The sequence below is a fragment of the Jaculus jaculus genome, chromosome 3, assembly GCF_020740685.1.
Source record: "Jaculus jaculus isolate mJacJac1 chromosome 3, mJacJac1.mat.Y.cur, whole genome shotgun sequence".
In the NCBI taxonomy this organism is placed as follows: Eukaryota; Metazoa; Chordata; class Mammalia; order Rodentia; family Dipodidae; genus Jaculus; species Jaculus jaculus.
The window spans coordinates 457,832-478,479 of record NC_059104.1 but is presented as its reverse complement, the minus strand read 5'-3'; the positions used below and the strand labels follow the sequence as shown (position 1 = coordinate 478,479).

At 42.2% G+C, this 20,648-nt stretch overlaps 1 long non-coding RNA gene and 1 pseudogene across 1 annotated transcript in view; both read right to left on the bottom strand.

Annotated features, from left to right (window-relative positions):
* The window catches only part of LOC123459388, a 70,828-nt gene extending 67,134 nt beyond the window's left edge, over window positions 1-3,694 (bottom strand). The window contains exon 1 of the long non-coding RNA XR_006636285.1: window positions 3,638-3,694. This is a non-coding gene — a long non-coding RNA (uncharacterized LOC123459388). The remainder of the gene's footprint in view (window positions 1-3,637) is intronic.
* Window positions 3,695-14,317: 10,623 nt separating this feature from the next.
* On the bottom strand, window positions 14,318-16,532 carry LOC101602029 (annotated as a pseudogene).
* Window positions 16,533-20,648: the final 4,116 nt, after the last annotated feature.

Genomic DNA, 20,648 nt, shown 5'->3' with positions numbered 1-20,648 from the left:
GTGAGTGTGAACCTCAACTTTCAACTTCTTATTCAATTTAACAAAGAATTGGGAAAAACAGACTATGAGAAGGGTAAATTATGAATTATGTGGCTTATTTTAGGGAGAATTAGTATCCAGAGAGAAACTCAAGCCAGTAGTGAATTCCCCTCCTTGGATGTCTGGAAAGTGGAGAAGGGAGATGGTGAAAATGTCCACAGAATGCTCTTCTGGGGAAAAAGCCTCTGGTACAAACACACACACACAGCAAAACATGAGAGTTCAGACCAAAATATTCAGAAGTAAACACACACATGTGGGAAGCAAAGCATGAAAGTGCAAGCCCTTTGTCTTCTCATAGCAGAAAGCTGAGAGATTCGACAGTAAAGGGCGCAGAGTTTAGAGAAATATCAGACATGTAGCAAAGTGAGAAAAAGCATCTGGAAGCACAATACATATAGGAAGCAAGCAAGAAAACACCCAGGCAAACAAAAAGCACCCTCCCATCCTTTCCCAGCCATGCTAGTTTTGGGAGAGAGACTTACACATTGGTATTCTGGCTAAACCATGGGCCACAGGAGGCCAAGATGAGAAAGAGCTCCTACGCACATGGAATATGGCTTTATATGGCTCAAATATCTAATTAAGATGAGCCTTGCTATCAGACTCAAGTGTGTAAGGGAGAGACCTGGTTGATTTGTGGATTCAAAGGGCTGGTTCTGGAGAGGCTAACCCACCCAGGTGTGCTGAGCTGCAGAGCAAGCAGGAAGTTGCTGCTAGGGAGTGTTGCATCTTAGAAGAAAATGGATTAGAAGCCTGTTCAAGTCCTGCCATGGCAGGCAAGGTGGTTACCTCCTTGTTTGCCTTGGGGCTTGTCCCTGGATGAATGCCTATTTAAAAAAACAAAAATATAGCTTTCTCCTGTTTCTCCTTCAAAACAAGGGGCTGCCAGATCCTGGGTAAGCATTCTACCATTGGACCCCAAACCCCACCTCTAAATGATTTCATTATGAAAGTGACCCAGGCATATCATGGACCACTTGAAAAATAGGAATTTATGGAGTAATAGACAATTCATCTAGACACTGTGAAGAATATTCTGTTGTTGATGTTGATGTTGGGGTCTTTGTCCTATACATATACAGACACAAACGCTGGCCTGTGTTAGATAATGTAAATAAAGACTTTCAAAACTGCTCTGTGTGAGTTTCTATAACACACATTCCTACTTGAGATTTTGCTAGCACTTTTCTAGTTTGCTAAAAATCTTCTAAACTAGCAGGTTGAAGGTACCACAGTATTTTACCATTGATGTCATAAACTATCAAGAGTGACTCAGGGGGTTAGACAGATGGCTTAGTGGTTAAGGCACTTGCCTGCAAAGCCAAAGGACCCAGGTTTAACCCGCAGTACCCAGGTAAAGCCAGATGCACAGGGTGGCACATAAGTCTGGAGTTTGTTTGCAATGGCTAGAGGGCCAGGCATGTCCATTCTCTCTCTCTCTTTATCTGCCTCTCTTTCTTAAATAAATAAATAAATAATTTTTCTTTTAAAAAAAGAATGATCTAGCAATTTCACTACATTAACAACCAGGCACAGTGGCCCCAGACATTAGTAATACCCAATCTTATTAGGAAAGATCCCTGAGGGAGGGGTCAGTGAGTGAAGCCTGGAGCTTCCATGTCCAGAGTACCCTCTCTGTTGGCTATGTTTGACTAGGCTGGCCTGTCTTCCACTTGTGCCCCATACCCAGTCATGGAGATTTGTACTTCCCTTAGCCTCCAGCTGAACTGGGGGCTCAGAAGGAGCTGCTGGGATTATCCCTAAAGCATCTCTCAGTAACAAAATCCAGGTGCACAAACGACTTCAGAAAAACTTGGTGGAAAAGAGTTAAACTGGAAAAATGTCTTCTAATTTTACAAAACTAGAGGTATGTAAGAAGACTGCAAAGACTGGAGAAAAACATGGGTTCAAACAGATTTGGCACTGATATTACTGTGAAATCATCTGAAGTCTGCTTCAGTGTAAAGGCAGATGAATCAAATCTTCTTACATCAATAGTGAGTTAAAGGATTCACATAGAATTTTTATTTATTTATTTATTTTTGCTATGCAGAGATAGAATTTCAATCAGAAACAAGAACTCACAGAGATCCAAATCAACTCACATATTTTTTATGTGATGAGAGAGAGAAAATTGGCTCACAAGGGCCTCTAGCCACTGCAATCCAACTCCAGATGCATGTGCCACCTTGTGCTCAGGGGTCACCTTGTGTGTCTGACTTATGTGGGTTCTGAGAAGTCAAACCTGGGTCCTTAGACTTTGCAGGGAAGTGCCTTAACCACTACACAATCTCTCCAGCCCATCAACTCACATATTTTAAGTTACAATGAAGCTTTTAGACCAATAGGTATCATTGTGAGCTCTCTGAGTAAGTCCACTTTCACATATTTAGCCAAATATTCAGCACATAAAAGGACCTCTAAGCACGGAGTGTGGATGTCAGCCAATCAGTTTTCTCTTGTCTCTCAGTACAGTTTTGCATTTTCTCATAACGTGGCCACTTAGATCCACTACAGATTCTGGCTTCTGCTTTTGGTGTCTGTATTACTTTTCTAGATACTAATAGAATTCCTCATAAGGAGCAACTTAAGAAAGGAAGACCTTATTATGGTTTATAGTTTGAAGGAAACAATTTTGGTGGGGAAGGCATAATGCCTCAAGTGGGCTAGGCACTGGGGTCCAAGTACCTTGGATAATCTGGGCATGGGTCTAAGAATTGTTCAGGGATATGCAGCTAAGTTTAGGGGTTTTGACTTCCTCTGTGGCTGCACTGCATGAACCTTTTTCTTTCTAGCCATCCTCAGACTCACAGTGCCTGAGAGAGTTGTCTCCATATATACCCCTTTTGTTTCTTACATTTATCTTGAACTCTAAATGAATGTTGAAATATGTTGTGCAAAGCCAACTAGAGGCCTGGAGTATTTCTAGGCCAAGCAGCTGTCTTCATACAGGAATTTATGGCTTACTCTGGATGTTCTGCCAGCAGAGGTGGATAAAGCTGGCATGAAGGACATACACCAGTTTCCCACCAGCTTATGAAAGCAAAAACATGCTTCCTTTTATTTCTAGCTAAGAATTAAAAAAAAAAAAAACACTTTTTTATTGGCCTGGAGAGATGGCTTAGCAGTTAAGCACTTGCCTGTGAAGCCTAAGGACCCTGGTTTGAAGCTCGATTCCTCAGGACCCATGTAAGCCAGATGCACAAGGTGGCATATGCATCTGGGATTCATTTGCAGTGGCTGGAGGCCCTGACGTGCCCATTCTCTCTCTCTCTCTCTCTCTCTCCCTCTTTCTCTCTCTGTCTGTTGCTCTCAAATAAAGACTTAAATAAAATAAACAAAAAGTCGTTTTTATTGACAGCTTCCACAATTATGTACAATAAACCATGATAATTACCTCCCCACCCCAAATTTGCCCTTCACAATTCCACCCTACATCATATTCTCTCCCACTCTCAATTAGTCTCTCTTTTATTTTGATGTCATCATCTTTTCTCCTGTTATGAAGGTCTTGTATAGGGAGTGCCAGGCACTGTAAGGTCATAAATATCAAGGCCATTTTGTGTCTGGAAGATTGCATTGTAAGGGGTCCTACCTTGCCTTTGGCTCTTACATTCTTTCCACCATTTCTTCTTCAATAGACCCTGAGCCTGGGAAGATATGATAGAGATGTCTCAGTGCTGAACACTCCACTGTCACTTCTCAGCACTATAGTGCCTTTTGAGTCACCACAGTGGTCACAGCCATCTGAAAAGAGAAGCGTCTCTAACCAAAAGTGAGAGTAGCATTAATATATGGGTATAAACATTGAGAAAAGTGCTTACAGGTAGTTTGGTGAGCAAAACATATGCATGTAGCCAGGCAACAGCAAACATTACTCCCTTAGGCTCATGACCTCCCCTGCCATAGGCTTTTGACTAGGTTTTTAGTACCATGCATGTATTTCCTCCTGTGGAATGGGCCTCCAGTCCAATTAGAGAACAGTTGGTTTTCACCATAACAGACATGCCAGTACCACACCAGTTGGCACATTTGACCTGTCAGGCAAATCCTAAGGCTTTTAATGTCCATTGCTAAGGATTTTTTTTTTTCAGGTAAAGTCATTAAAAGTTGTCAATATCTTTACAGTATGAATTTTAAAAACTCAGTTTCTCTTTTCTGATCTTGCTTTTTAAAATAAGTTCCTGCATTTTCTAATACTGACTCAGCCTTAAGTCTTGCAGCCTTAAGGTAAGCATGGATCAGTCTCAGCTATCATTCTCTTACTATATGGCAAGACATGACCTCCTAATATTTTGAATAAGAATTTTTCTTTTCAAGTTGTTGAGACAGGGTCTCACTATGTAACTGACACTGGCCTTGAACTTTCTCTCAATATTCCTGAGTTAGCCTCCTGAATGCTGGGATAAGAGCTGTGTGCTTCCATTCTTGGTCTTTTTTTAAGACCAACTTTGTTGAAGTGAGTCATGTGTTATCCATATCCCTTCAGAGTGTATACTTGATGACAACTATGTGTATCTATCAAACCACTACCATAGCCTGGCAGAATGTTTCAGACAGTGTCCTTTGCAACATTGATCCTTCTGTGTAGCCCCTGAGTCACAAGCATGCTCTGTTTGTGCATAGTCATCTGCATTTCTTGCATTGGACATGCTGCATTTTTGCCTTTCCCTTCTCTGCTGGTGTGCACTATTGCAAATTAAGATGCTCTGAACATTCATGAACATTCAATCTCCTTTACACAGCTCTTGAATGTGAAACAGGAAGTTTGGGGTTCCTTGCCAAAACACCAATGCACCAATAAATTTAGGGCACCCTGGATCTTATAAATTTAAAGAATTAGAACTCATAGACCAGAGGATAAGGCTTAGAGAGATTTTATTAGGTTAAGAGAAGGAAAGAGAAAAAAGTACAGAGAGCTCCTGCCATATGGAGGGCAGCAGGGGGTAGAGAGGGGTCAGAGAGATTCTCCCCTTATCTCAGCCTAGCCAAGTGAAGACAAGGGAGACTGACCTGAACCTGGAGGTTCAAGAGCGATAAACAGAAAGCCAAGAGAGCTCTTGGCTCCAGTAAGGTTCTGTTTATAACTTTATTGTGGTAGGTTTTACCTTCAGGCTCAGGTGAAACTGAGAGACATCTGATTGGTCTGGTCTAGAGGCTGGCTCAAGAAGCCAGCCATGATGCAAAGCTCTGGGGCTGAGCTTGACCAATCACAATGTCAGGATTAGATTTAAATTCTAGGAAAGGGGACCTTTCTCCCAGGAGGGGATCAGGTTGTTTGTGGCAAAACAGATCTAGGGAACTCCTTTAGGCAAGAGATAAGAAGTCAAATCACCCTTTGGTCTCTAGCAAAGTGGATATTGCAAGGGTAGACTTAAGGACATTCCTGCCTTTACTTTCAGGGGACCAGTCACCCTAACCTGCCTTAAACATAATCACTCAGAACTGAATGGCTGGTCACATGATAATCCTGAAATCCTGGCTGGATTCTCCTTCTACCCCATACCCTCAGCAGATACCTGCAGTTGCCAGTCTGCCTAGTCATAGCCACATCTGTGGGTTCTCAGTGGCATTTCTTGGTGTTAACTTGCATTTTTTTAAAATGACAAATGAAGTGGAGCACTTTTATGTGTTTATTTGATATTCTTGCATCTTCTATGACTTTTCAGATAGTTTTCACCCATCTTTTGCTGGGCTCTTTGCCATTTCATCATTGACTTGCTAGTCACTGGGACACAGATCCACATACATGAACCATAAATTCTCTCCAGTCTGTAGTTTGCCTTTGTGTTTCTTGATGGCATCTTTCCCAAAGCAAAAGTTTTGCATTTTCCAAGGTTTTATGTGATTTCCTTCTTCGGATTAATATTAACTGACTTTCAAGTGTTGCAACAACCTTGTTTTCATAGAATAAATTCGACTTTGTCATAGTATATAATTCTTTTTGAGCATTTTATTATTTAGTTATTAGAGAGAGAGAGAGGGAAAGAGAGAGAGAGAGAGAGAGAATGGGTGCACCAGGACCTCCAGCCACCGCGAACAAGCTCCATATGCACGTGCCACTGTATGCATCTGGGTTTATGTGGGTTCCGGGAATCAAACTTGTGTCATTTAGCAAGCACCTTAACCCCTGAGCAACCTTTCTAGCCCTATAATTTTTTTTTTTTTTAACATGAGGCTAAATTCTAAGTTCTTGAGTTTTTAGTAGTCCTGGGAATGAAACCCAGGGTCTCATGTACTCCACCCACTGCTGTGGTAATGCTTTGTTACACATTTTTGCATCTGTATGAATGAAGGGTATTTTGCTGTATGGTTTTCTTTTTTTTTTTTTTCTGCATTATCTTTGGTTTTGACAGTAAGATAACAAGAGATTCATAAAGTGAGTCTAAAAGTGATCCCTCTATTACTATTTGGTAGTAGAGATTATATAAAATTATTATTAATTCTTTAAGCATTTGGTAGAATTCTCTAATAAAACTATGTGGGCCTGAAGAGTTCTTTGTTGTAGTTTTAAGATGGAAAATTCAACTCCTTTCCTTAACCATTGTAAATCTACTCAAAATATCCTTTCCAAATTGGGTCAGTTGTGATGGTTTGTGCTTTTTGGTGCATTGTTTCATCTCATATAAGTGGTTGTCTTTATGTGGAGGCTTCCTAGTTTTCCTCTAATATTTTTGATAATGACAAAAATGGAACTCTCACCTCAAAGGAAATAACAGATAGTTTATTCTAGAGCCAAATATGAATGACAATGGCCAGGAACACAGGTTTAGGTAGCCCCAAATTCCAGTCAAACACAATTAACAGTTTTGTGAAGCTTTTATAGTTACAAAACAAAATAAGATCATAAATGAAGGCATTCTTTTTTTTTTTTTTTAATGAAGGCATTCTTTGAGTGCTTTGGTGGAGATATCAGGTAGGTAAGTTGCAGAAAAGTAGGAAGTGGTGGAATCTCTGTTGTCTCAGATGCTATCTGATGACATTCATAGCTTCCAGGTTGGTGGAAGCTAGGGATAACTGTTTATATATTCCAAAGCACTTAACAGTCACAGAGTGGTGGGTTACAAACAAAGGTGGGCGATAGATGGTCATCAAAAGGGCTAACATAGTCCAGTATGATTTGGCTATGGTCTTAGAACATTCCAACTGTTCCATACTCATTGAAATTCTAATCAGTCAGCCTTGGAGGTATAGCAGCTTCCTGAGAACTTTAGTTCATACCACTGATGTCTGTAGGGTCTGTAATAATGATACAGTTTGGCCTATTTTTTTTTAAGTTAAAAAAAATTTTGTTTTGTTCATTTGTTTGAGAGCAATAGACAGAGAGAGAAAAAGGCAAATAGAGAGAAAGAGAGAGAATGGGTGTGCCAGGGCCTCCAGCCACTGCAAACAAACTCCAGATGCATGTGCCCCCTTGTGCATCTGGTTAATGTGGGTCCTGGGGAATTGGGCCTTGAACCGGGGTCCTTAGGCTTCACAGGCAAGCGCTTAACCACTAAGCCATCTCTCCAGCCCCAGTTTGGCCTATGTTTTTAAAAAATACTTTATTTATTTATTTATTTATTTATTTATGAGAGAGAGAGAGAGACAGAGAGAGGAAGAGACAGAAAGAAAGAATGGGTAATCCAGGGCCTCCAGCCACTGCAAATGAACTCCAGATGCATGTGCCCTGCCTGTGCATCTGGCTTAAGTGGGTCCTGGGGAATGGAACTGGGGTCCTTAGGCTTTGCAGGCAAACACTTTAACTGCTAAGCCATTTCCCTAGCTCCAATTTAGTCTATTTTATCTTTTCAGAGAAGTAGTTCTTGTTTTCATTGATTTTTCTCTTTTGTTTTTCTGTTTTCAACTTCATTGAAAGCTCTTTTGTTCTTTTCCTTTTTGGGGTGGAGGGGAAAGGTTCTGGGGATGGAATCCAGGGCTTGACACATTCTGGCCATGTGCTATATCACTGAGATGCATCCACAACTCTGCTTTACCTTTCTTATTTTTTTTTTAAATTTTTATTAGCATTTTCCATGATTATAAGAAATATCCCATGTTAATTCCCTCCCTCACCTTTCTGATTTTTGTTCCTTCTGATTGTTTTTAGTTTACTTTGTTCTTTTTGTTGTTGTTGTTCTTGAGACAGAAGTTTAAATGACTGATTTGAGACTTTCCCTCTTTGCTAAGTCAAATTTAGTACTGTCCATTTCTCTGTCAGCAATGTCTTATTTGTGTCCTTCAAGGTTGATTTGTTTGTTTGTTTGCTTTTTGCGAGGCAGGGTCTCACTGTAGCTCAGGCTGACCTGGAATTCACTCTGTATTCTCAGGGTATCCTCAAACTCACTGAGATCCTCCTACCTCTGCCTCCCAAGTGCTGGTTTTAAAGGCATTTGCCACCACGTTTGGCTCCTTCAAGTTTTGATATATGGGTTTTTTATTATCAGTGTATACAATGTAGCCTTTGATTTCTTCTGAGACTTTCTTTGTCACCCTGGGTCCTTCAGAAGTTTAGAGTTTTATTTTGAATGGTCTGCAGACTTTTTTTGTAAATCCTTATATGCTGCCCAAATGTGGGGCAAGAGTGGACAACCTAAGACCTTGAAGGGAACAGAAACCAAGTGCCAGTGCTAGAAACAGTAGAAATCCATTGTTTCATGGTTCTGGAGGCCAGATTAGCAAAACCAAGGCATTGGCTGGGCTAGATACCTCTGTGGGCTGGCACTATAGCTCTATCCTTAACTCTATCATTGCCTGGCTGGGTTTCTCTTTTTCCTTAGATCAGATCCCATCCTACTCCAAATGGACTTTGTTAATCCTACCATCTGCAGAGTCTCTGTTTCCAAACAAGGCTACAGTCATATCCAGGGTGAGGACATTAACTTCCATGAGTCCAGTATGAAAACCAGAACAGAAAGGAAAGGGCTGTGTGTAGTAGTCACCATTGGGAGCAATGGGCTTTGTATGGATGCTGTCCTCATCATCACACTCTAAGAAAATCCTTTTACCCCACATTCAGAGGTGTAAGTAGCTGATAAAATTATGTAGTAAAGGGGAAGTCAGCTCAGAGGCCTAGAGCTTTTTCCTCCATTCAGCAGGCTGGCGGCCCCATGATGGAATGAGATTGTGACCAGCCAGCAATGGCCCACATACCAAATTCTAAGAACCTCTCTGAGCTCTATGGGGCAAGCAACTCTTGCTTCAGTCCTAGTATCAGGCCCATGATGATGCAGTGGACCTACTCCAGGTGGAGGTGAGAGCCAGTATCCAGGCTGATGGCAGAGGGCATAGGACAGAGGGCAGAGGACCAGAGCAAGAAGCCCATGGATAAAAAGGGATACTCCTTAGTCCCTGAGGCTGAGGCAGAATCTGATGGCACAGGACTAGCAGTAGGTGCCCACGTGGAGAGAAACACTTGCTCTCTGGAGGTAAACATGGCTGCAGGACTGGCCAGCTGCACTCAGAAGGCCCTATGCTACCCAAAAGCCTGCTATTGCCTCTTGAAATTATTAATAATCCAGGTGATGTCAAAAGGTAATGTTAGCCGGGTGTGGTGGCGCATGCCTTTAATCCCAGCACTTGGGAGGCAGAGGTAGGAGGATTGCCATGAGTTCAAGGCCACCCTGAGACTCCATAGTGAATTCCAGGTCAGCCTGGGCTAGAGTGGGACAAAGATAATGTCAAGTTAAACTATGAAATGTGACCTTGAGAGACTTCAGCTTTTATCATTGCTCTCAGGAGGCAGAGGTAGGAGGATCACCATGAACTCCAACCAGCCTGAGACTCCATATGAATTCCAGGTCAGCCTGGGCTAGAGTGAGACCCTACCTTGTAAAACAAACAAACAGACAAACAAAAAGAGCACTCATCAAATCTAAATGGCATGTGATCCTCTCTACCTTGTCCTGCTTTCATGTCACTCATATATATATTTTATAAGTATTACATATTTTATAATTATCTTTTCAAGCTTGCATGCTGCAACTTTTTAATGACAATCAGCCAAAACAAACAAACAAAAACAAAGCAGATGTGCCTCCATGTACTTGTTCTCCTCATTGATGGCTGTTTGAAGTTCTTCCTGATACACATGTTTGGACATGCCTCCCTCTACTCCCCTCAAGGGCTTGCTGAGGCTAAGTGACTAGGAAGGGAACTTCTCCCATGTTTCTCTGTGTCACCTAATACTCTCCTAGAGGCTGTACTTTCTTCCCTGAGTGCAGAAATCTCCCTATAGCATGATAGGAAGCATTATTTGCACTTCCTGATTGCTGGTAATGATTTGTATCATGCACTCGAACTGTGGGTCTTGGTTGTATGATTGTGTCCTTCTTTCTTAACACTGTGGATGTCTTTCCTATTTGAAACCCTAAGTGATTTTAGAATGCAAGACCTTTAGTAGCTATGATGTCTATAATGTGCCACCTTGCCTTCTGTGCACATTGATTGTGATTTGTCAGACATTTGGGATGCCAGAGTCCAGACACTGAAGATGGCATCTGATGTAAGGCCAATCTTGTGGGACTGAGCCCTTTCCTTTGGAGCCTGAAACAAGTTCCAAGAAGGTAGCACTGAATTACAAGACATTCCATGCATTTTATTCGGTGTCATAAATATTGCTAAGCAGTGGAATAGTTTTCTTGTGGCCCCGTGGCGGGGGGGGGGGGTGGATAACACCATGTCTCTTCTGATAAGGACACTAATCTCCTTATAGGGCTCCACCCTCATGACCCCATCTAAACCTAATTATCATGGGAAGAGCCTTACCTCCAAATACCATGAAAGCAAGGGTTAGGACTTCAATCTGTGAGCAGAGAAGAGATGCAGTTCAGTCACAGTAGCAAGCATCCAAAATAGTTCTCATGCTCTTGCTCACTCATTCATTCACTCATTTGTTGATTCCAAGTTTCAGCTTTAAATCACTTCTCACAACTGGACTGGTTATGAGTCTCACTCTGAGTACTCTGTCTATTGTGAAGCTTCAATTTGTATTTATTCTCTCCTCCATCATGCAAGTGCTGAGCGCCAGTGTGAGTGGCATAGCAAACACAGTAGACAATGTTGCCACCATTAGTGAAGTCTTTGCTGCTATTTATGTCCTGCTGTGTAGGAGCTTATCATTGTGACTTGAGATGAGTAACCCCTGGCCTTGCCCAGTGTGGATGGGTCCAGTGTGTAAATCTTTTCCTCACAATAAAAAGCCTCAGCTGGACTTAGGGACTTCCTTAAGGCTCTTATAGGATCAGGATGTAATTTCATCTTCATTCTTTAGCCAGGGCTAGATTGTGTTATCAGACTTGCTCTGACAATAAGCAACTGGCTCCCCACAAGTAGTTATTACCTTCATGAAACAAAGCTGTTCTTTCATGGCTGTGCAGCATTTGCTTTGGTTTCCAGGAGTGGGCAGGCCTCCTGCAGGGTGTAGGTGGGGTCTTCTCCCTGTCTTTCTCAATACTTAGCCCTTTGTCTATGTAATCTGCTCTTTATTATTTATTACTATTATTTATTATTTGCTGCCCTAAAACTGAGCTCTGTGGCTTACAATTTGCCACTCACACGCTGTGCAATTATGGGTGTCAAGGGCTGACACAAGTGACCTGATGCCCAGCTTCTCAACTGTGTACATTCCACTCACTGATCCAGCTCTGAAATAGGACTAGGGAACAAAGGAAACAGAGCAGATGATATGTCCAAGGAATGGCAGGAAAGGGACTGTGGGTTCACTGAGGCCTTAGTGAGCCAGCACTGGTGACAGTGACCTAGGACCCTATGTGATCAAAGAGACCATCTCCCATTGGCATCCTGTATTCCTTTCCTCTAGAGCAAATGGCCATGCTAATAGAATGATGTCTCAAGGCGTCTCCAGCACAGTCATCCTCAAAGCCTTCATTGTTTCAGGTTCCTTCTCCTGCCCTGGGACATGTCGGGTATCCTACTCAACCACTGGAAAAACTGGTCTTAGATTCAGGGAGAAGAAACCTTGGGCCAAGGACAGAGATTGGAAGCTACTGCTTGCCTGGAGCTTATCCACAGTTGGCCCAAACAGCACAGGAAAGCATGATGAGTCAGGGGCAGAGAATTGAGACCTCTGGTGCTAGGCTTCCCTTTATTCTGAGAATGCCTCCAGATTTGATGTACTGTCAACACCTCAATGCTTTTCAATTGTGTAAATGGCAAAGCCAGTCCTCAACGTCATGTAAAGCTGTAAGAGATTCCAAATCACCAAACAATATTGAGCAAAACAAAGATAAGGAGCGTTTCACTCACGAGAGATGCCATGACAGAAATTAGAAATGTTGGAAGTTTATTATATATAGTTTTTGGAGGTACAAAGCCAAAAATCAAGATACCAAAAACTCTGGTGTGTGGGGAGGGCTTTTCCTCATAATGCTGACTTCTGTGTGGAGGAACGGTAAAGAGGCTCCCTAGGAATAATCAAAGTCCTTGTTACATAATTACCTCTTAAAGCCTTACCTCTAATACATCACCACAGGGATTAGGTTTCAACATAGAAGAGGACATAGACATGCAGACCAGAGAATGAAACTCACATATCCCACTTCAAGATTTTGCTCAAAGCTAAAGTCAGGGCATCTGTGCAGGGCTGGCCAAAGGACTGGCATGCAGATAAATCCCCAAGTCCCCCAGCAACTGCTGTTCTGCTTTCTAAGGAATTGGTTTCTCTGAAAATTTCACATGAAAGGCATCATGGGGTGCTTGAATGTTCATGTTCCACTTCTCTTATTGAGCCCAACATTAGTTCATCTAAGTCGTTGCACACACCTTCATTCTTTTTCATAGATGAGAACTGTTGTTTTTCACAGTGCAGCATAATTTCTACCCATTTCTCTGTTGATAGGCACTTGAAGTGTCTCCTTTCTCTGGGCAGTAATGAAGCTATGGATGTTGTGAACAAATTTCTTTTCTTTTGGTTTTTAAAAATAACATCTTTAATCCTGTAAGAATGTGGCAGAGAACCTGTAAGCTTGTGACACTTTGTAAATTTCTCAAAGAAAACATAATAAATACCATTAAAATATATATTTATCTTGACACGTTCTGCAAATTCCAGTTAACAAACATACTGTGAGGCTCCAAACATGCAAGAAGTTTATCCTACACTGGGAAAGAACAAAGTCATATAATGGTAATATGACAAATGGTCTAGCTTCTCCCAAAACAGGGGTTAGGAATCAACATGTATGAGATACCGAACTCTCACATTCAGCTTGCTTTTACCTAAGCTTTTAAAAAATATTTTATTTATTTTCAAATGGTGGGGGTGAGGGAGATAATGTGCATGTCAGGCCCTCTAGCCACTGCAAATGAACTCTAGACACATGCACCACTTTGTGCATCGGGCTTTATGTAGATACTGAACATGGGTCCTTCGGCTTTGCAGGCAAATGCTTTAAGGCTAAGCCATCTCTCCAGCCCTACCCAAGCTTCTTATTGGTCTAATTATGTGCAGAACAATGAGCCTAGGTGGAATGTAACCAGGACACCAAAAACAACATTGATTTGCTTTAATAGTAATGATGAACACAACTAGAACTTCCAGAGCCATAAAGATGAAAACTGGTTTTTCTTGATTTAGGTTTTACTACACAGGGATGTGTGTGGGAGGGAATCCATTTCACTCTTTCATAGGTCAAACAATAGATGACCTCAATTCAGGCATATGCTCTGGCAAAGTTTAGATTTATCATATCTAAAATTTCTTGTGTATAACAAGTATATGTTCAAATATAGATTACTTTTCAAGGGCCTGTAGGAAATACAAAAGTTAATTTGAGGGTTGGAGAGATGGCTTAGTGATTAAGGTGCTTGCTTGTAAGGCCTAAGGACCCAGATTCGATTCCCCAGTACTCATGTAAGCCAGACGCACATGGGTGACACATGTGTCTGGAGTTTGTTTGCAGTGGCTAGATGCCCTGTCCCACCCATTCTTTCTTTGTCCCCCTTTCTCAAATACATAAATAAATAAAAATTTAAAAAATAGATTTGATCAAAAGGAAATGTTAAAGCTGCCTAAAATTGATGCAGTACTGTTAGTCTATATTACATCAGGCATCTTGTTCCACTGACATAACATAGCTCTACTAATTCATGCTAAGTTACACCCTTGAGGTGCTTAGTTTACTTTCCCTAACACTTCAAAAACTCCTCCAACAATCACTGCCCTGTTCTTTACAAGATGAATAATGGCCAGCCATTGTGGACTTTTATACATTTTTGAAGGATTTTTTATAGGTTTAAAAATTCTTTATGAATTACAGGCTTGGACATACAACCTTCATAATGATATAGATAACTGCTCCCATCTTTCAGCTTCTTCATTCATGATTACTTCCCCAACAAATTCCATGACAAAACTCATTCTTTTTAATCTTCACAAGGGTCTTTATACCCCAGCCACAGCCATTGCTCATTGAAAAGAGTGCACAGTGAACATTGTGTGTCCTTTTGTACAGTCCTGTTGGAATAGTCAGGTCCATATCAAAACCTTTAGTTGCATTCATAGACAGGAGTGCCAGGTTGTATTCTAATTTGCTGTTTCTTATTACAAGCTAGAAAAACTCCACCTTCAGCAGGACAGCACTTTTCCAAGAAGCAATCTATGCACGAACAGCCAAAGGTGGCTTTGTTGTCTAAGCTGACCCTAGAGCCGACTTGTACATAGAAGTCTGAAAGGGGCCCTCCAAGTCAATGGTGTTTCCAACAAATATCATTCATTTATTATTTTTTTCTTCTGTTGAGGTCATCTTTCCATCTCTTCAGAGCAATTCTTTTGTCTTTTTTTTTAGCTTTCTTTTCTTTCTTTTAAAATTCTTTTTATTTTTATTTATTTATTTGAGAGCTACAGACAGAGAAAGAGGGGAGGGAGGGAGGGAGAGAGAGAGAGAGAGAGAGAGAGAGAGAGGGAGAGAATGGATGTGCTAGGTCCTCCAGCCACTGCAAACAAACTCCAGATGCATGCATTACCTTATGCATCTGGCTTTCGTGGGTCCTGGGGAATCTAGCCTTGAACCAGGGTCCATAGGCTTCACAGGCAAGCGCTTAACTGCTAAGCCCCCCCCCCCCACTTAGCTTTCTTAAAGGTATACTCAGCAATGGCTGGTTTGAAAGCTTTTTTATTATTATTTTATTATTTATTAATTTTTGGAATTATTTTGCCTTTTTAAAAACTTTTTTTATTGGCAGATTCCATATTTACAGACAACAAACCATGATAATTCTCTTGCCACTTTCCCCTTCACAAATCCATGCTCCATTATATCCTCTCCCTCTCTCCATTAGTCTCTCTTTTATTTTTGATGTCATCATCTTTTTCTCCTATTATGAGGGTCTTGTGAAGGTAGTGTCAGGCACTGTGAGGTCATGTATATTGAGGCCAATTTCTGTCTGGACAATTGCATTGTAAGGAGTTGTACGCTTCCTTTGGCTCTTGAATTCTTTCTGCCACCTCTTCTGCAATGTACCCTGAGCCTTCGCAGACGTGATAGAGATGTTTTAGTGCTGAATACTCTTCTGTCACTTCTCAGCATGATGGTTCCTTTTGGGTCATCCCAGTTGTCACTGCCATTTGAAAAAAGAAGCTTCTCAGCAGGGTGTGGTGGCGCAGGCCTTTAATCCCAGCACTCGGGAAGCAGAGGTAGGAGGATCGCCATGAGTTCGAGGCCACCCTGAAACTCCATAGTGAATTCCAGGTCAGCCTGGGCTAGAGTGAGACTTTACCTCAAAAAACCAAAAAAAAAAAAAAAAAGAAAAAGAAAAAGAGAAGCTTCTCTAACCAAAATTGAGAGTAGCATTAATATATGGGTATAAAAGTTAAGTAAAGTGCTTACAGGCAGTTTGGTGAGCATAATATATGCAATTAGCCAGACAAGAACAGATGTTACACTACAAAGGCTCATGACCTCTCCCATCATAGGCTTTTGATTAGGTTTTCAGTACCAGGCATATATTCCCTCCCATAGAGTGGGCCTCTAGTCCAATTAGAGAACAGTCGGTTTCCACCATAACAGACATGCACCCATTCAATCATTTGGCCTGGATGGCCAAGTTTTAGGCTGGCAGTGTCCACTGTTTTTTTCTGCTGATGACTTCTGTCTCCCATAGGGATGCATGCAGTACAGCCTTTTCCTGCTTTCTATAAGCTGGTCTACAGGGAGGAGGTTTTCAGCTCAGGCCCAGATAGATTTCTTGGTGACCTTGCAGCTCAGGTATTTGGAGTCTTCAGCAATAGGGTCTTACTATTTATTTCTGGTGGTAAACCAAGAGCTTTGGCAATAGCCTGTAATATGGTTTGTGGCTATCAGGGACCTCTTTGGCCAACAACTCATTGGAAGATATCCCATCCTTGTGTTTTGCCTTTCTTTACCAGAGATAAATAATTATGCTTATTATTAGAGAAATGTTGAAGTAGTAATAGACACTTAAGATTTTTCAAAGGCTTTCAAGTATTTTCAGCCTGGCCATCCTTTCCATGTTCCAAGATAATATTCCATATCCTGCTTATGCCTCAGTACTGACCATCACCATCTTGTGGAGCTTTCATTCAAACTGGCGCAGTCAGACCAGAGCACTCAGCTGGCTTGACTCCCCACCCCCATCCTGTGTGGGAGACTTGGAGCCCTCTTTTTAAAATTTTATTTTTTCAAAATATTTTTGTGGACTTATTTATCTGCAAGCAGATAAAGAAAGGCAGAGAGAAAGACACAGAAAGAGAAAGAGAATGAGTGTACCAGGGCCTCTAGCCACTGCAAATGAACTCCAGATCCACGTGTTACTTTGTGCATTGGCTTTATGTGGGTACTAGGAAATCGAACCCAGGTTGTTGTGCTTTGCAAGCAAGCACCTCAACCACTGAGCTCTCTCTCCAGCCCTACTGTGAACAAATTTCTGAGGGAACGTGTTTTCATTTCTTTTGGACATGTACCTAGGAGTTAAGTTGTTAAGTTGGATAACACTTATATGTATAATTTTATGAGGATCCTCCAAACTTTTTGCCACAATGGCAGTATGACTTTATTCTTATACTAGAGAGTATGAAGGTTTTTCTTTTGCCATATATTCACCTTTTATGCTTTAAGAAAAATTTCAGGAAAAATAGCAGTTAAGGCACTTGCCTGTGAAACCTAAGGACCCAGATTTGATTCCCCAGTACCCACATAAGCCAGAGGTACAAGGTGAAGTTTATTTGCAGTGGCTGGAGGCCAAGATGTGCTCATTCTCTTTCTCTGTCTCTCTCTTTGCCTCTTCCTCTGTCTCTCAAATAAATAAATAAATATTATTTTTTTAAAAAGAAAAATTGCAGGGAGTTTGGATGGGGTATGAAGGATTCTGAGAATGGTACATGGTGTCTTTCCCAAGTGGCAAAACTGTCTTGAAAATCAATAATGGCCTAGGGGGCACCATATTAAGATGCTCTTGAAGATGGTTACTTGGGGATGTGACTGTCATTTCAGTAAAATAAGTACAATGAATGCATGATATTTACCAATGACATTTTCAGTGACAAGTCACTGAGACCATGCCAGTGCTATTTCTCCTGCTGTTCTGCCCTATTTTAGACCAGGCTCACTACTAGCCAGGCCTGAGGAAGATCTTGATTTTACTACCCAACCCAAGTATTCTGCAAAATGTCCCCTGTATCTTTTGAGCCTTTAGCCTTAGACCTTATATCAACGCTGGCTGTCTGGGGTCTTGCAAAGTGTTGGCAAAAGGCTACACTGCTTAACATCAATGCCTAGAGGGGTTCCATGGCCCCTCACCAATGCTAGAAGCTGTGAAAGAGCTCTGGCCACTGAGCCCTCAGCAGCGCAGTGGCTGGGCATCTCATAGTGAGTGTGCTGTATGGCCATGCCACTGCTCCAAGTCCAGTGCCAATACTGGAGGTATCTCTCTTATCCCACCCCTTTGTCTGGCCTGCCAAGGCCTGTGGGTGTTTGTAGAGGACACTTGTTCTTCATCTAATGAGTGACACTTCACTGTAGAGACCTGCTTGTCCCCATTCCACTGTTCACCAGCCTTGAGTAGGGGCAGCTTACACTGTACTCATGTACATCAGTGTTCTTGCTAAAGAAAGATCTCCATGGTTAGTAATCATGACTCAGGAGGTCTGTCATGTCTGCATTTGCCAGAGTTTCCAACTCTTCTGCCAAGTGCTGGTCACCTTGGGAACAGCCCAGGAGCTCCCTGGCCCACGGGTAGACTTAGCCACCAGTTGCTTGTGAATCTTGGATGGACTGTTGCTATCCATCTCCAGCTCTGTTGATACCCCAGGACTCTTTCTCATAGGTTTCAAGCACACATGGGCCAAACCACTGAGAAGAATTGGCCATCCATGTGAGTGATGCGAGCTCAGACCCGTCTCTGCTGGTGAAAGAATGTGGTGTAGACACTGCAATAGCCCACAAAACTCAGCACAATTTCTGGAAAAGAAATGCTGTGTTCCTCCTGATTTTCAGAAACATTTACTCTTAATGTGGCCAAGGTGTTTAAAAGGAAAATGGATTTTTTTTTTCTGTTGGAAGCCATGGTAATTTATCATATTAGTTCCAGAACACGTGAGGCATAGAGTCCTGGCCTGACCACCACTGAGCCCAAGACTCCACTGTCTGTAAAGGCGCCTGCATTCCTGAGGTGTGAAGCCATTGGGAGTCTTGTTTTTATGGGCTCTGTAGAGGCACTGTGGCTGGGAAGAACATTCTGTGGGTACAGCCTGGTCTGCCAGAGGAGCAGGCTGGACCAACTCATGCTAGAACCTCAGCTCAGCACAGTAGAGAAGCTTTTCCTACAGCCTCCTGAGTTCATAGATGAGCTAGAGCCTCCCTAGAAACTGAGTGTGAGCTTGTCCAAGTGAGGAAGTGTGACCTGGGATTCTGATACAGGGAAGCAGGATCTGAAAGGAAGCAGGTCCTCCAGTGTCTCTGAGGCAGCTGGTGGCTCAGTATCTGCAGTGGCTATGTTCAACATTCCTGGGAGATTTCATCAGGACTGTGGTAGCAGTGAGCCCATGCATTCTGGAACTCTCCCCAGCCTCAGTTTCCTCATCTATAAGGTAGAAATGGAAACTGCACCTACCCCACAGACACAAGGACATGTCCCTGGTGAAAGGAGCACTGTGCATCCCTAAATTTTTCTCATGGATGAGTTTGTTTCCTTTTGCAAGGGTCTCACAGCCTAGATGACTGTGAAAGTCTGTTTCCAATCTTGTTGACAATGATTTTGTTAACACTAAGTACTTTTTCCAGGTCACTATGCCCCTCTTTGCCTGGCCTAGAGTGGAGCCTGCTATGCACTTGGTTAGACTCAAGCTCAGAGCTAGGACTTAGGCCAAGGCCAGAGGGAGCCAAAACCTAACTGTTCTAGCCAGAATCCATGGGATTTAACCACCAAGTTCTCCACCAAGTAAGGAGTTAGAACCAACACAGAGTTGGGATAAAGATCCTGACTGCACTTGCTTCCCCTACCCTACAGTCACACAAAACCTGCTTCCAGATACTGAGCAGGTGAGAAGAGACTGGGATGATGGTAAGTGGCCTGGAGGGATGGCTATGCCCCTCTGCCTGCTGTCGTTCAGCAGAGAGTTCCCAGCAGAGAGCTAGAATCAGTGCTTTACTGTAGATGCTGTGCCCTGTCAACCAGCAGCCAGTCACCCATGCAAGACCTGGTGCAAACTGCCTGGTCCCTGTTGCTCCTGATGGCCAGACCTTCTTATTACTGAGACAAAATGACTGACAAAAAATCAGCTTAAGAGAGGAAGGGTTTGTTTCTGCTTACAGTTCTAAGTTGTAGTCCAACTTGGCTGGGAAGAGAACAACAGAAGCTGGCCACATTCAGTTCAGTGGTGAGGAAGTACAGCACTAATGATGAATGCTGAATGCTCAGCTTTCTTCTTTTCATACAGTCTAGAAACCCAGCCCATGAGATGGCACCACCCACAATTAGGATGGAGCCTCCCACTTCAACTAATCTAATTTAAAAAATTTTTCACAAACATGAACAGATATGTTTCCATGGTGATTCTAAATCCTATCAAATTGAAACCAGAGACTAGCCACCATGAGAGACCCCTTTACTTATTCCTCTTCCCAATGTGGTCACATTTGAATATATCTCTTTTTTCTGTTCTTCACTAACACTTTTCTCTTTAAATGCTGTCTTGACAATGGACGACAATATGACAGAGCCTAGCTTGTAAGGGCTGCTAGGGCCCAGACGTTTTTAAACAACTCTGGTAACCAATTGAGGAATATCTCTGAGTATAGTTTTCAGCTTTCTGCTCCTTGTGCTACCAACTCCACGAAGCCAAACACTATTCTTTCTCTAAGCAGGTCCTCTGCTTTTTTTCTTTTTGTCCTCACAGGAGTTCTTTTTTTTTTTTTTTTTTCCTGGTCCAGACTGACCTGGAATTAACTCTGTAGTCTCAGGGTGGCCTTGAACTCACAGCGATCCTCCCACCTCTGCATCCTGAGTACTGGGATTAAAGGTGTGCGCCACCATGCCCGGCAACTCACAGGAGTTCTTAAAACCCTTCCTTTCTGCCCCACAAGAGGGGACAAAACTGTGTCTGGGTTGAGGAAGGAAGGGACTATCATTATTTTCCTGCAGTCTTGACT